We start from the raw sequence: 17,380 nt of genomic DNA, 5'->3' as shown, positions 1-17,380 counted from the left end.
TTTTCCTGTTTGTGCCTGAGTTGCCTCATATTCAAATAGGGTGAGTAACGACAGAACCTAATACAAGCTGGTTGTGAGAGTTACAACATGAATAGTTTTTATCTATGAAGAGCCACTGAAGGTGTCAGCTATCTTGTGAATTCTTTTTTAAATGTTCCCTTTTTCTCCTTTTTTCTTTGTAATAGCAAATATGACCCTTGCAGAAAATGCATGCCCCTTGTAGAAAAGTATGAAGAAGACCATTTAAAAGTCACCCTAATGCCACCACTCAGAAACAAGAGACGCCTTTAGATGTTTCCCAGCCTCTTTATCTTGTACAAGTACAGTCTGCTTGTCCTGTGGTTTGTTCTGACAAATTTAAGATCATTCTCAATATACAACTTTTTTTCTCTTATTCTCATACTATAGGAATTCTCTTTTGTCATTAAAAATTCTTCAAAATATTTTTTTAACTGTTATGGAACACTGTGAGACACTGTGAGATGTCTTCATTTGGCTTTGATACCCAATACTCGTGGTTATTAACTGAACAGTTACTATGTTCCAGGAGTTCACAGGTGTTAACTCATTTCATTCTCACATCCTCTGTGGGAGGGGTCATTTGTATAACCCAGGTGCTGGGATGGCCTCCCAGGTGGCTCTAGTGATAAAGAACCTGCCTCCCAATGCAGGAGACACAGGAGATGTGGTTCCATCCTTGGGTTGGGAAGATTCCCCGGAGTAAGAAATGGCAAACCACTTCAATATTCTTGCCTGGAGAATCCCATGGACAGAGGAGCCTAGAGGGCTACAGTCCATAGGGTCACACAGGGTTGGACACGACTTGGCACTAGGTACTGGGATGGCTCTGGATCTGCTCCTCTTCCCTCTTCCTCCTGCCCCAGGCTCACCAGGCTGGTGGGTAGATACTGTTTCCTCTCTCTCATTGGCCCTCTGGCATATGTCAGGGTCCCAAAAATGGGAGACATGGCAGGAGATGGGTTTTTATCCCCTGGGCTCCCTCCTTGCTGGGGCTGCTGCTGGTCGGCTACCCCCGACTCCCCACAGACACAGCCCCCATCAGAAGCCCTCTGCACACAGCAACCTCTCCCACTTTGGCTAACCAGGCCCTTCCCCAGCCCTCAGGCTGCTGGGTGCTACAGCTACCTGCAGTTGCTAGACTCCGAGCGCTTCCCTTCCTCTCTGCTTACGCTCCCATAAGACATCTTCCTGTTAACCTCTTGTTGAATTACCCAGGCTAATCATGGCAACTGTTTCCTGCTGGGACCCTGACTCATGCAACACTTGAATGGATAAAATATTATGTGCCTTAATAATAATAAGTTCCAAAAGTTATATAACAAAAGTTAAGATTCCAGGTCCACTGCCCAAAGTGACCACCCTTGAAAGTTTATTGCCTTGTTTAAATTAATAATAGCTCACACATATAGTAGTTTGTAGATGAGAAAACTGAAGCACAGAGAGGTTAAATAACTCATCCGTGGTCACACAGCTCATAAGTGGTGAGTCAAATTTGCTCCATCGTGTCCAACTTTTGCAACCCCATAGATTATATAGTCTGTGGAATTCTCCAGACCAGAATACTGAAGTGGGTAGCCTTTCCCTTCTCCAGGGGATCTTTCCAACCCAGAGGCTGGACCCAGGTCTCCTGCATTACTGGCAGATTCTTTACCAGTTGAGCCACAAGGGAAGCCAAAGAATACTGGAGTGGGCAGCCTATCCCTTCTCCAGTGGATCTTCCTGACCCAGGAATTGAACCAGGGTCTCCTGCATTACAGGCGGATTCTTTACCAACTGAGCTATCAGAGAAGCCCTCTCATAAGTGGTATCAGTTCAGTTCAGTTCAGTTCATTTCAGTCACTCAGTCGTGTCCGACTCTTTGCAACCCCATGAATCGCATCACGCCAGGCCTCCCTGTCCATCACCAGCTCCCGGAGTTCACTCAAACTCACGTCCATCGAGTCAGTGATGCCATCTAACCATCTCATCCTCTGTTGTCCCCTTCTCCTCCTGCCCCCAATCCCTCCCAGCATCAGAGTCTTTTCCAGTGAGTCAACTGTTCACATGAGGTGGCCAAAGTACTGGAGTTTCGGCTTTAGCATCATTCCTTCCAAAGAACACCCAGGACTGGTCTCCTTTAGAATGGACTGGTTGGATCTCCTTGCAGTCCAAGGGACTCTCAGGAGTCTTCTCCAACCCCACAGTTCAAAAGCATCAATTTTTCTGTGCTCAGCTTTCTTCACAGTTCAACTCTCACATCCATACATGACTACTGGAAAAACCATAGCCTTGACTAGATGGACCTTTGTTGGCAAAGTAATGTCTCTGCTTTTCAATATGCTATCTAGGTTGGTCATAACTTTCCTTCCAAGGAGTAAGCATCTTTTAATTTCATGGCTGCAATCACCATCTGCAGTGATTTTGGAGCCCCAAAATATAAAGTCTGACACTGTTTCCACTGTTTCCACATCTATTTCCCATGAAGTGATGGGACCGGATACCATGATCTTAGTTTTCTGAATGTTGAGCTTTAAGCCAACTTTCTCACTCTCCTCTTTCACTTTCATCAAGAGGCTTTTTAGTTCCTCTTCACTTTCTGCCTTAAGGGTGATGTCATCTGCATATCTGAGGTTATTGATATTTCTCCCTGCGATCTTGATTCCAGCTTGTGCTTCCTCCAGCCCAGTGTTTCTCATGATGTACTCTGCATATAAGTTAAATAAACAGGGTGACGATATACAGCCTTGACGTACTGCTTTTCCTATTTGGAACCAGTCTGTGTGGTATAGATGGGTATTAAACCCAAGTAGTCTGGCTTCAGAATCTCTGCTCTTCATTTCAGTTCAGTTCAGTCACTCAGTCGTGTCCAACTCTTTGCAACCCCGTGAACCACAGCACACCAGGCCTCCCTGTCCATCACCAACCCCCAGAGTCCACCCAAACCCATGTTCATTGAGTCGGGGATGCCATCCAACCATGTCATCCTCTGTCGGCCCCTTCTCCTCCTGCCCTCAATCTTTCCCAGCATCAGGGTCTTTTCAAATGAGTCAGCTCTTTGCTTAGACTCTACTATACTGCCTCTCCAAAATCTCTCCATTAATATTTATATCTTTGTCTAAATACTCTCTGTTGGTTTCACACAAATCAAGGCATGTTATATATATCAGTAATGACTGTTCACTTAACAGTATAGCTTGCAGATCTTCCCCTTTACTGTTTTCCCACTTAATGTACCTTGACACGCTTTACTTATGCACAACTAAGCTCTGCCTCATTCTTGCCTTCTACTGATTTGCATTTCAGTTTAAAATTTTTTTCCTATTACAAAGAGAATCAAAATAAATGATTTTGTGCTGTATCTGTGCATATATATGTGGGTATATCTGTAAATTAGATTCCTGGAGGCACAACTTCTAGATGTATGTTCACTTTTAAAATTTTCACAACATTTGTTAAATTTTACTTTTGCAAAACTGTCATTGATAATGACTATTCCAACAGTAGGTTAAAATGTCTATATTCCTGCATGATGTTTTACCGGAACTTTTTATTCTTTCTATCTTTGTAGTTTAAATAATGTCTTGTTTTAATTTTCATTTTTCTTATTATGACAGAGGAGTTGACATCTTTTCAAATTTTAAAAAACACTTATCTTAGTGTGCCTTACTTCACCCCCCTGCCATAGTTTATTTAGCACATCTTTTAAAATTCACAAATGAAAATAACAGTGTGATCACAATCTTTGCATGTAAGTCTTCATCTGTATCTCTTTCTGTTTCTTGGGAAAGATTGCTAGAAGTGGAATTACTGAGTCAGAGGGTCGGGATTGTTTTAGACTCTTGCTGCATACTGCAAATTGTCATAGAATTACGTTACCCTCCCACCAGCAACATTTGAGAGATCTCCCCTCACTCACTGCCACCCCCGGCAGTTTATAATTTTTAAATGAGATGCTTATGAATAAGGAAAGTGCGACCTCAATTTCGTTTATTTGCTTAGATTTTTAATAAGCCAGATTAAACATTTTTTCATATTCCTAGGCCATTTACATCTCTGTTTCTATAATTCAACGCTTAGTGTTTCTCCGATGACAGGTAAAGCACCCATCAGCATATCACTTCTTAAATTCCTACTAGGCACCTGGAAACTACAGAGCTTTGTGTTTTGAGAGACATAAATGAGATGCAATCATTATTCTTACAGATCTTGTGATTTAGCTGGGCAGACAGGCACATACGCAGAGAAAGCAATTAGAGAGCAAACCAGACAGTCTGTAATCAAGTGCTAAATGGGCAGCTCAATGCTACGTGCCAAGAGAGCACAAATAGGAGAGAATAGCCAAGCAGGTATGATCAGGGAAAGCTTCTTGGAGGAGGAGCCCACTCAGGGGCTGTGCGTTTAAAATATGACAATTACAGAGAAACATGAGTTTCTCTTTCCTCCAGCAAGGAGCATGATGCCTCAGTGGCTGTATCAGCACGTCTGGGGGAAATCAGCCTTAAAGAGATAAACTAGCTGATGGCTGCCATGCCCCAACCCGGCTGGCATCGGTTGGCCGTTGTCACCACTGCCTTCGTAATGCAATGACAACAACTAGCATTTGTTTGGCTCTGACCGTGTGCCAAGTGCTTTGTATTTATGACCTCATTTATGTTTCTGACTAGCCTGAGAAGTAAATGCTATTGTTACCCCTTTTACAGATGTGGAAACTAACATTAAACAAGCCATCACAGACGTCAGTGGAAGTGTGACGAGCTTGGTCTTTGATCCGTGTTTGTCCCCTCCAAGGAGCATGCTCCAGGTCCCGGTCAAAAAGCCTTTTCCCCTGACCAGCCACACAATTCTCTGGCTCCTTTGGCGTGATCAGGAAAAAAGGCAAACAGACTTTTGAGGGAGAAAATTTAGAGTCATGGACATTCATCCAAGTATCTGAAGAGTGGAGATATATACAGTTGATTCGCTTTGCTGTACACACAAAACTAACACAACATTGTAAATCTGCTATACGCCAGTGTGTGTGTTCATGGGCGCTCAGTCGTGTCGGACTCTTTCCGACCCATGGGCTGTAGCCCACCAGGCTCTTTGGTCCATGGAATTTTCCAGGCAAGAATACTGGAGTGGGTTGCCATTTCCTCCTCCAGGGGATTTTCCTGACTCAAGGATCAAACCCGTGTCTCCTGCATCTCCTGCACTGGCAGGCGGATTCTTTACCATTGTGCCAACTGGGAAACCCCCTATATTTCAGCAAAAATTATTTTTAAAAAAGGCTCCCTGAGCACATGCTAGGTAGGATGTCGGGCACTTGAGTCCCTTCATGGGCATGACCCAAGAGGAAATGAAGACAAGGCTGTGATAGATATTCTAACTGGCAGGGATGGGCACAAGGAGGAGAGAACAGAAGGGGGTCCCCAACCCCGAAAAGGGGAGGTGAGTGTCAGGAAAGTCTTCTCAGAGGAAATGGTAGCTGAGCCCATCCTGCAAGAGGGAGGGATTCTCTGAGCATGGAGAAGCAGAGAGGCATTACAGGAAGAGGAAACACCCAGGCCAGAGCCAACGGCATGAGGTTGGGGCGGACGTGGTCAGAGGGTGTCCCTGCATCACGGCACCGAGCACCCTGAACTGTCATCACCAGCTGACGCTTCTGTTTTCCACAGCGAGCCATGTACTCCCCCAGGGCAGTGACTACATCCAAGCCCCTCCCGTGAGCCCCTAGTGACAGAAGGTCTGGCCCACACTGGGCAGATAGCACATATCTGTGAATGAAGAGCTAAGGACCAAACATCTCCATCACAGAGGCCTTGGTGCTCAGGACCTCACCAGGTGAGGGCAGCTCCAGGAGGCGGGATGGGGGTGAGAGGAAGGGTTGAGGGTGGGGAGGTGAGGGTGGGGGGGTGGGGGTTTGTCCCTGCAACCACAAAGTGCACCCCTTGAGGCCAGGGGCCACCTTCCTTCCACTTCCCATCTCTCTACACCACGTTGCCAAGCACAAGCCTGTGAACAACGTAAGAATACTTATTGCCAGGAGTGTAAACACTTATGTAATTACTATGTACAAGGCTCCAGTCCAAGTGTACTACGTCCGTCTCCTCATTGAAGACTCAAAAAATTCCATTATACCCATTTTACAGATCTGAAAACTGAGGCACAGAAAGGTTTAGTCTCTTACTCGGGTCACTTAAGAGACACTGCATGACATAGAACTTCAGAGCAAAGGCAGGCGAATCAGAGTAGGCCTAAGTTCAAAATCCTGTTGTACTACTTAGCTGCTGTGAGATCATTACTTAGCATCTGTCTCCCTGTTATGAAATGGGGATAATCGTGACACTATCTCAGTTCAGTGATGAAGAGCAAATGGAAAGCACCTAGCTCAGGGCTGGCACCTAGCAGGCTTTCGGCAGCTGGCAGGCATTCTTTCTGCCCACAAGTCCAGAAAGCTGTCTCTCTGGTGAAGATGGGCCCCCTGGTCTTCCTTGTCCCCTTTCTACTCAGTCACGACCTCCTGCTGCCACACATAAGCCACTCGCCGGAAGAGGTGAGTCAGACCCCCATTCCACTTGGGCCTGCTCTTTCCCAATCAGCGAACTTCTTCCATATAGAGCAATCTTTTCCACTGCTCCCAGCTGCCAGCAGAGGCCGGCATTAGAGAGCGTCTTGGCTCCCATTAGAAGAAAAACAAACTTTGCAGAAAAATAAACACTTTTTTTAAAAGTCCTGTGGTTTTACATTCAGACCTAATAGTTTTTCCTTTCTTTTTTTCCCAGATACCACAAATCTTCTGCTGGAGGGAGAAAAAAGGAAAAGAGCCCAAGAAGAGACTTCTAGATTGTTCTTCCATGCAAACATGCTCTAAGATGGCCACATCCAAGGACTAGGGTCCTGCATCTGTGCTGTGGCCCTTCAGAGACTTGAGTCCCACTCTCCAAGCTGACCCTCGTCCTTTCTTCCATGGTTCCGGAAAAGTGAGTCCGAGCAACTTCTCTCACCCACGCCTGTCGCTCCAGGGCTGGAATGAGCAGACACAGGCGTAAATGTCAGGGAGGCCCAGACACAGGCTCCCCTGCGATGGGCCTGTGACATTTTAACTCCCAAATACAGTCACCTCCCCACAGCAAGGCTAGCTGGCCAGAGGCCATCCTGTTCTAGTGACAAGTCCTAAAATAGGAAGCCTTTTCTCAGAGAAACACAAAGCCATTTGCCTTGGAGCACAGCCTCCTCTCCATCCCTCCGTGGAGGGAAGAGAAGGCCTGAGTGACCCGAGCAGCAGCCAAGGGCTCTGGCTGAGCCACGCCCCTCAGACAGTACATGCTTGTTCAAGCCAAGCTTCCTCCTGCAGTGCCAGCCTGTGCTGGGGAGACCAGCGGGCGTGTTGATTAAGAGATGGCACAGGTAGAGCGTCTTCCACAGGAATTGGCACCTGGTGGGTGCTCTATTCACTTCTGCTCCCTTAGATCCAGAGCTCCCGAGCCTGTCCCACAGCTTCAGTAGCTCTGGAAACACGATGAGTGCTAAACGATATTCTGTAGGTACGCTTTTGCTGGTGAGTGAAAGCATTCACTAAATATCTTAGGGATCAAAGACTTCAAAAGGCTGAGGACCACAGGCTTTTTAATTTAATTTTTTAATGAGCATTGAACTCTTCCGAGGCAAAGACCTACCTTCTCTGTCTTGGTATCATCACAACCTAGGAAAAGATGTGGCATGTTAAACATTCAATGGAATGAATGAATGAATGAGGTAAGGGATGAGAATTAACTTTTTCCTTTAAGGAATTCAGAGCAAAAATATAGAGAAATAAAAGGGTCGAATACAAGGCAGAAAATGATAAAAGTCAAAATAAATGGAAAAATTAAGAGCTGCAGAAGCTCTGAGTAGACGTAAATGTCTCTGGCCCGCCTGGCAAGGTGGAACGGCCAGCTAAGTCAAGTTGAGACAACTGGTGGGGGTGGAGGAAAGAGGTTCGGTAGGTAGAATGAGGCGAGATCTGGGAAGTCATTTCAGGAAACCGTGGTGAGAAAGAAAAAAAAAAAAGAATCACAAACTTTATAGAGACATGAATTTTTTTTAATGTGGTTTTGCACTCGAGGCCTAATGGTTTTTCCTTTCTTTTCTCATATGAGCCGTCCAGTGTGGCGAGAGGGAAGGGGATGTTTGAGGCCGGGTGGGAAAAAGGTTTGGAAAGAAAGTTTGGGGCCAATTCCTGGGGGGGGCTTGAATGCCAGTCTCCACTCACCCAGCTCCGAAGCAGCAGAGCTCTTCCCCGTGGGAAGGAGATGGGGAGGGGAAAGGGACCCAACACCCGCCCTCTCCCACACCCGGCCAACATGAGGGGAGGATGCTGGTGAGCGGGGCTGAGGCAGACAAGGCTGGAGCAAGGCAGACGGAGAGAGGGGACAGATGTGAGGCTGGGAAGGAGAATCAGGCATCTGGCAAGTGATTTCCCATGGAGGATGGTGAAGACCAAGTCGACCTCAAAGAATCCTCTTAATTTTCCCCAGCTTGGGTTATTGGCCATTTTTCATATTCAAATTACAGCAGATTTTAAAAGATTAAGTTAAACTCAGTTACAGGAATATATAAAGAGAGATTTTAAAAAGATGAGCAAAACTGAAATAAAAACACAGGATAGGCACACACTGGTGATTTTCCCTTAGTCTCGTTGGTGTTCAGCGATTACTTTCTAAATCTCTGGTTTTCTCCCAGACCTTAAGCGCCATCACCCTGTTGCCTCACAGCCTTTGTTCAGGAAGACTCTGCTTTGAAACTCTGTCCCCTCACTCTTTCTCAGCAGCCCCTTTCATCGTGAGGCAGCCTTTCCCAGCAAGGGCAGTAATGCTGACGCGAGGCCAGGGCTTTCTGAAGGTCTACAGCCAAAAGGTATCATTCTCATAAACAACATATTACAGACCCGAACCTCCCAACTTGTCTCTCCTCATTCTGTATGTGAAACTCGGTTCAATTCAGTAATATTAATAACAGTGGCCACTTCTGTCAGTGCCTGCCCTGTGATTGCTCTGAACACTTCACTTCTATGAGCTCGTCCGATGTGCACAGAAGTCCCTCCCTGTAAGATGGATATGACCACAGTTCTCACTGATGGTGAAACTGAGGCCCAGGCCTTGGCTGGGAAATGAAGAAGCCAAGATTCAAGGCCCAGATGTTCAGCTTTGGAGTCTATGCTCCTAACCCTCCTCCTGACTGCCTGTCACAGACCCAGCTCTGTTCTTCACACACTCTTGCTGATGTGCTGAGTCAGTGGAGTTGATTACTGGCGAGGCTTGCCTGAGAAAGAGGTTAATGGGTGTTATTTCCATCCTGCCATGCATGGTCCTATGAATACACACTTTCATTAAGATGCTGGAGGAATTGTTGAATGTGGGGCACTTTGGGGAGCAGGTTAAGTAACAACCTGTTCTGCCCCCCTATACTCCATAGTGACCTGAAGGGACCAGACACTAAAGCACTCTCTGCCTCCACATGCCAATGTGGAAAGTGGGCTTTCAAAATGAAGACTAACGTGGACCCATAGACCCACAGTAAGAACATAAATCTTAAAGAGAAACATCAGTGATTTGCTTATTTGAGCAAATCAGAACTTTGATTTGAGACAAATCAGAACTTCTCAACAAAGGAGCCACAGGTCTCTTAGGGGCCACAGGTGAAGTGAAGTGAAGTAGCTCAGTCGTTTCCAGCTCTTTGTGACCCCATGGACTGTAGCCCACCAGGCTTCTCCATCCATGGAATTTTCCAGGCATGAGTACTGGAGTGGGTTGCCATTGCCTTCTCCCTTTTCTCCAGGGGCCACAAAAGGAGCTCAATTTGTAATGCAAGAGAAAGACACTACTGACTAGAAATGGAGCGATGGGGGTTTCAGTGCTGTTTTTGCCAATTCCTAGCATGTGACCACAATACACAGTCTACCTTCCAGGCTTCCATTGGCCTGCCCATCAGGTCAAAGGTGAATAGGCTTTATAGCGTGTCCATGTCTTTGCAACTTTGTTGCCTTCTTCCAAGTTTTCCATCCATTGACTTTCTACTTATTCCTCAAAGCCCTAAGGACATGCCCTTCCAGAAGCCCTCAGGTGGAGTTAACCTCTCTTCCACTTAGTGCACGGAATGCTCATTTATCCCCCTCACTGAGACTTACATACTTTGCTATGCTGCAATTTGTATATTTGTTTAGTCATTTAAGGAAGTATTCATTTGTTTAACATAATATCCTGCCCTGCCACATGCCAAGGATGTGCTAGATGCTGGGAATACAATGAATAAGAGATGGCTAAGGGCGGAATTAGTTCCCCAAAAGATAAGTCGAAGTTGTAACCCCCCAGTACCTCAAAACATGCCCTCATGTGAATATAGAGTCATTGTAGAAGTACACAGTTAAGATGAGGTCATAGAGGAACTGGATGGGCCCTTAGTCCAATGTCTGTTGTCCTTGCAAGAAGAGAAGAGATACAGACACCCCCGGAGAACCTCATCTGGTAACAGAGGCAGAGATTGGAGTTACGCTGCTACAAATCAAGGAGTGCCTGGGGATATTAGAAGCTGAAAGAGACAAGGAAAGAATTTTTCCTAGAAGCCTCAGGGAGAACATAGCACTGCCAAAACCTTCATTTGGGCTATCTCTGCCCCCAGAACTGTTGACAGATAAATCTCTGTTGTTTCAAGCCACCCAATTTGCGGTACTTCATTATTGTTGTCGTTCAGTCACTAAGTCGCGTCCGACTCTTTGCACCACATGCACTGCAGCACGCCAGGCTCCTCTATCCTCCACATCTCCCAGAGTTTGCTCACACTCATGTCCATTGATGGTGATGATATCTAACCGTCTCATCCCCTGCTGTCCCCTTCTCCTTTTGCCTTCAATCTTTCCCAGCATCAGGGTCTCTTCCAATAAGTTGGCTCTTTGCATCAGACAGCCAGAGTATTGACGAGTATTGAAGCTTCAGCATCGGTCCTTCCAATGAATATTCAGGGCTGATTTCCTTTAGGACTGACTGGTTTGATCTCCCTGCAGTCCAAGGAACTCTAAGAGTCTTCTCCAGCACCACAATTTCAAAACATCAATTCTTCTGCGTTCAGCCTGCTTTATGATCCAACTCTCACATCCATACATGACTACTGGAAAAACCATAGCTTTGACTAGATGGACATTTGTCTGTCAAGTGGTGTCTCTGCGTTTGAATATGCTATCTAGGTTTATCATAGCTTTCCTTTCAAGGAGCAAGTGTCTCTTAATTTCATGGTTACAGTCAACCATCCACAGTGATTTTGGAGCCCAAGAAAATAAAATCTGTCACTGTTTCTACTTTTTCTCCTTCTATTTGCCATGAAGTGATGGGACCAGGTGCTATGATCTGTTTTTTGAATGCTTAGGTTTTTTTTAAGCCAGCTTTTTCTCTATCCTCTTTCACCATCATCAAGAGGCTCTTTAGTTCCCCTTCACTTTCTGCCATTAGAGTAATATCATCTGCATATCTGAGGTTGTTGATATTTCCCCCAGCAATCTTGATTCCAGTTTGTGACTCATCCAGCCTGGCATTTTTCATGATGTACTCTGCATATAAGTTAAATAAGCAGGGTGTTTGGCAGCTCTAAAAACTAATGCCAAAATTTTCTCCACTTTCAAGGAACAATTCATAAACAATTACAGAACAGCATGAGAATACTTCAGTAAAAGGAAATCCTCTGTGCAAACAAAGAGGACATGGCAACCTTGGAGAGCATTCAGGACAGGCTTCCCTAAGCAGGCATATTTGGAGCTGGGTTTTGAAGGATGAGTAGGAGTTCTCCAGGAGAAAGAGCACTCCACGCAGAAGAAATGGCAGCAGCGCATGTATACCCTCTCAGTCTTTCCTGCTGGATTGTGCTCCTTAGGGCCCTCAGCACAAGGCTCTGCCCACGGCAGATGCTCAGCCCACGGCAGATGCTCAGCCCACATCTCTTGAACTTGCAGGAAAAACTGTACTCTCAAGGAGAAACAGAAAACAGTGTGGGTGGCTGCCACCTAGAGACAGGAAAGACTGAAATCATCAGACTCCCCAGATAGAGAGCAGATGGAGGGCAGCAGCAGAGGCCAGAGAAGTGAGGCAACCCAAGCAGAGCTGACTTAAAAAAAAAAAGTGGGTTGGTCTCTAGGGCTCCAGCTCAGCTGGGAAGGAAAGCAATTTATGGCCAAAGGAAGTAGGCTGTCAGTAAACAAAAATACAGTGACCCTTGAGTTCCCACTGGGCAGAAGATAGATGATGCCGTCGTAAAAATGAGATTAATTTTAATAAGAGCTTTCACCAACCGGCAGACCCTGGCGGCCAGAGGCCTGTCAGAGAGCCGATGACGGGCAGAGCTGCTGATGGGTGGAGCTGACGCTGGCGAGCTGAAGACATGGGGAACAATTGGAAGCCCAGGACTGGCCCCTGGCTGTGGATTGGGCAGCTGCAGTTTGTGCACATTCTTGGTTATCTGGTTGGTGTCCCAGAGTAGGAGGTCCATGATCCAAGTCTCTGAACTGTGGCTCATCCCCTCCTGGAGCAAGAACGCCTTGTTCTCTCAGCTTCCTGTGGGATGACCATGCTTGCACACCTCCAGTGACAAGAAGCTCACTACCTTTTAAGGGCTCTGGGGCAGCACTCTATAGTGGTCACTCAGACAATACCCTTTGTTTCCTTTACCACAAAACAATCTTGCAAAAGCGTCAGTCATTCTTGATTCCAATCATCAGCAGACTTCAGTGTAATAAATACAGTCTAAGAACTCAGTGTGCAACAAGATTGTGAGACGAGAGATGGTTACGGACTGGTTTCTGCCCCCAAGAACTTTCAGAAAGAAAAACAGGCTGGACCCTGACCCTGAACGTAAGCCTTGACTCCGGCTATTGACTGAGTCCAGATCCAGTCAGAGTCCCCATCCTCTTAGAGACTCACCTCTGGTCTTGGATGGCCAACTGGAGCCCCGAACCTAGTGCTAGACTAAGCTCTAGGTCCGACTAGATGGACCCTAGATGCAGTCTGAATCCTAGTTCTTTGAGAGACTCAGCCTTGATCCTGGACACCACTGGCCTTGACCCTGACCCATGGCCTCACAAGCAGATGTTTATCATTGTGTGATGAAGGAAATGGCAAATGGGCACATGTCATTGTCTCAGGGTGCCTGGAGCGATGTACAGATCCTCGACATGAGAGAGGCAGACGTATTTTAGGCACAGCACTGCCTGAGATACAGCTTCTGCCTCTGGAAGCGTAGGTAGATACTCCCTCCGCAAGCCCTTACAGCCCGTGCTTGTCCCACCCCGGCACGCTGTCTCTTTATTTCTGCTCGTGTGCACACTTCCCCCACTGGCCTCCTCTCTCCTTGAGGAGAGAAAACTGTGTTTGTTCGCTTGCAGGCCAGGCTGCTGTCACCAAGCCTTCCTTTTCTGCCCCCCTCCTGAACACCTACTGTGTGCTGGGTCCAGGTCTGGTCACAGGGATGCAGAGACAAACAGGCGGTGGCCTGTCACAGATGCCAGCAAGGGCTCAATCAGATCTTAAATCATTTATTTAATCAACAAACCAACAAGAGGGATCACCTTGCAGAGAAATGGTGCCCCGTGGGGTTTATGAGCTGAACACCTGCCAACCAAATAAAACCAGCCCTCATGCTTTTCCAGCACTCAACCCCCCTGGCATCAGACAGCCCGATTTCTTGTCAGCCATTTCCCTGATTATGTATCAATAGATGTCACACAACCAAGTCCTGCCTCCCAAGAGAGTGTTTGAAAAGTCAAAGATGTTTGTCTAATGCAAACCGATGTCATGTCGGGAATTAGTTTGACTAATAGGCCTTTAATTAGATCCTTGTGAGGTCTGGGTCCCAAGCAGAGGCTTCCCAAAGTTTTCATTTAGAAGATAAACTATCCCCTCCCCCAGATTGCCACCATAAATCTCCTTTCCAGTGTGCACTCAGAATGGCAGAGCAAGGCATAGATTCGTTTCTCCTGCCAACACAAAGAATCCTGTGCCCAGCCGCCCAGGGGTTGAGTGCCTGGGAGCCTGTGGGTCAGGTCTGCCACTCGAGCTGGGGGAGGTCCCTGGTCCCTGCCATCTGCTCCGGTTGGAGACCAGGGCTTCTCACCAGGGCCAGGGAGACATGTTCCCCAAGAGCAACAGGAAATGTTCGTTTTGTCAACCCGAATAACCCCAGCAGGGCCAGTTTCAGAGCACTGCAGAGAATAATAGAGAAGACTATGATGTGCTCATCTTCCAGGGTGTTCCTCTCAGAGGAAGGAACAAGGAAACCAAAAGAAGCTACAGAATGACGTCACCATGCCACCCAGGCCGGCAAGAGGGATTTACCATGGAATAATGTATATAGACACCAGGCCCTGAGCAGGTGCTTAATATATGAGAATTCTGTGATTTACACTGATTCGTTCCTCTGCCTTGACCTTACTGAAGAAACACCAGCATACACAGAGTCTGAATCAGCCCTATTCCAAGTGCTTTTCAGGGCCTGGCACCAGCCAGTCCCTGACTGTTTGCTTACCACTCTGCAACTGGTTTGCAGAGATCAAAAGAAAGCAGTCAGAAAAGTTTACAGATCATCGGCATTGCCATACAGAATTTATTGTATTTCACAAAAGCGTTAGTGGTCAGCAAAAGACTGAGAATAAAAAATAGTGTTTCACCACAAACAGTTTGAGATATGGAGATGGAAGCTTCTGAGTTTGCTCTTATAATTATCATTTTGTATATGAGAAATTGAGGCTTGGAAGATTAATTTTCCCAAGTCCATCCATCTAAAGGGTCTAGCTGGTCCTCAAACACAGATCCTCTTTGGTGTAAAGTTTTGTTACTTACAGTTATTCTGTTCCAGGGACCATGAGAGTCACATGTCTGGACCTCACTGTGTTGTTAAAAATGAAAAGCTCACAGTAACTAGGGACAAACTCATGGATATTTAGTCTCAGCTCCGCAATTAACTCACACAGTGAGTTGTTTCCTCTCTGGGGCCTATATTTCCTGTACACAATCAGGAAGGTGGCCCACAATTATCTTGAAGGCCCCTCTTGCTCTGACATCCTGAATTCCATCATAGACTCATTCAACAAGGAGGGACCTTTGAAGTCCTGTGGCCAACCTCCCTTCCACGGCAACAGGACTGGGGCTCCAGCAGCCCCCTGCATACTCCCTGTAGGTGGCACAACTGCAGAGTTCTGATTTTCAGGCTGGCCTCCTCCTAAGGACTCCCATGACTGCTGGGCAGGGTCCTTCTATGAGTCTCAGAATACTGACTCCATTGCACTTGCCCTAAGAGATTACATCCCAGAGATGGGCCTTACTATCACTCACAACGCTCAGCTTTGAATCAAAATCAAAAGCACCTTGAAACTTAAGAGGGAATTTCATCTGTCCAGGGCAGAGCTCACCTCTGGAGCATAAGAATGAAAAGGCAACATAGAAACCACTCATGTTTCCTCCCTGGGGAAAGCACTGAAGTGTCCCTTGTGTCCTCAAATACCCAGGGATTCACCCTTGAGGAGCTAGACACCCTGAAGCCTCCCATCTCCTTTTATGAGAGTCCCAAGGGATGCAGAGAGGACCGAGGAGCTCGCCCAAGGCCACGCTGGCAAGTAGCCCATTCGAGCTGTACCCGCCTGAGAGGCAGTCTTCACAGGATGGTGCACGTGGTGTCAGGCCATAAACACTGACTCCCGCCACACCCCGTCAAGTACACAGGCCCGCCGCAGTGAAAGCTGAGCCCAAGGATTCCATCCAACCGTCCACATCTAAGTAGAGGAAATGGGTTAGAAAGGAAACGGGTCCATTCATGTGGTGCGCCACCCTCTCTACCTCCTGCCTCAAGAACACTGACTCATCACCTCCTCTTCTAAGCTGTCTCTGCACCAATCAATTGGAAAGTGGAAAATGCAGTTTCTGTCACTGTTGAGTGAAACAGGCAAGTGTAGAGTAAGGAGTTTGGAAAATTTGGAAATGCACAGAATTTCAGAGTAACAGAATCAAAAAATCACACATCAAACACTTATTGAATGTGTATGAAGTGTCAGACCCTGCCGATTGACAAATACAGGCCAGTCTAGAGTCAGATAATCCTACAAACTTAGTGTCTTGGACTTTGAGGATATTGGAATCCTTTAAAGTATCACATAATATAATGATACGATGTTTAGGCAGAATCTAAAATTGCAGGACCTTGCCAACCTAGAAATTTGAGGTTCCATAGAATCAACAGGGGTTGTTGAGGTCCCTAAATCTCATGCCCTGGTTAACCAGCCCATGGCAGGCAAATCTTAGGGAAGGCAAGAAGTTGCCGGTACTATGTAAGGGGCAGGGCAGCAACCAGGATATGTGAGAGGAAACTGGCCTGAAGAATGAGAATGGGAGCAAATAGCAGGAGCCATGTGAGGCATGAAGCTGCCTCTAATATGAAGATCATCAGGGCAGAAGGCTCCTAATGGGGATAAGAAAAGCCCATTGTCCTTGATCAACCCCATTCCCTATGAATGGAAGACTTCCCAGTCCCGGGTGAACCTGAGGAGGCATGTGGGCCATGGCTGGATGGCTCTGAGAAACATCTTCCCAGGATGGAGCTGGAGTGAATTCCACATCCTGTCCTGGTTCTGCCCTCTGCAAATGCCTGACGAATAGAATAGGATGTATGATACTTTGTCCCCAGTGGACGAGAGCAGTTCCGGCAGGGACAAACACGTGAGTAAAGGCAAAGAGGCTGGAGGTATAGGGTGTGTTCAAAGGAGGAGAACGTCTCCAGTGTCAAGGGCATGGGGGGACACTGAGAGAGAAGATGCTGGAATGGGACATTGAGCTCTAACGATGGAGGCCCTGGAAGCTCAGCCACTATACTCTGCACGTGTCTCCCCCAACTCTGGGTATGGCCCACGTACGGCCAGAGGCCAGGAGCAATCGCTGATTGCCTGGTCCACGATGGGGCACTAGCAGGGACCTCTTCTCCCTATCTCAGGTCTGTGGTATGCCCTTTCCGGGCCCCTGGGTGGCTTGATGAGGCCCTGGAGGAGCCATGCGGTGGGCTCAAGGTGTAATGTGCAGGCTTAAGTGTCTCTAAAACAACTAGTAAAAACCCTGACCAAATCCAAACCAGATGCCCCAGGGCGTGCAGGGCTGAGAGCTGTCAGCACCTCTGCATTTTCACCTGCTCATGTGGGCTGCACCTGTAGGCGACAGGACCTCAGGAGAGCTCCAGGCTGTCTACCAAGTTCAGCCCCTACTGGCCTGCCCAGCACAGAGGCACTGAAGGAGTAGGTGGCAGGCCTCTCCTGGGCCAGTGCCCCCTTCAGATTTGTCTTCCCTTTCTCCCAGTTCCCAGTACAGGCCCTCAGGATTTATGAATGCCCCAACTAGACTCCCTA

Source organism: Ovis aries, chromosome 1, assembly GCF_016772045.2.
Source record: "Ovis aries strain OAR_USU_Benz2616 breed Rambouillet chromosome 1, ARS-UI_Ramb_v3.0, whole genome shotgun sequence".
NCBI lineage: Eukaryota > Metazoa > Chordata > Mammalia > Artiodactyla > Bovidae > Ovis > Ovis aries.
This window is presented reverse-complemented; position numbering follows the sequence as displayed.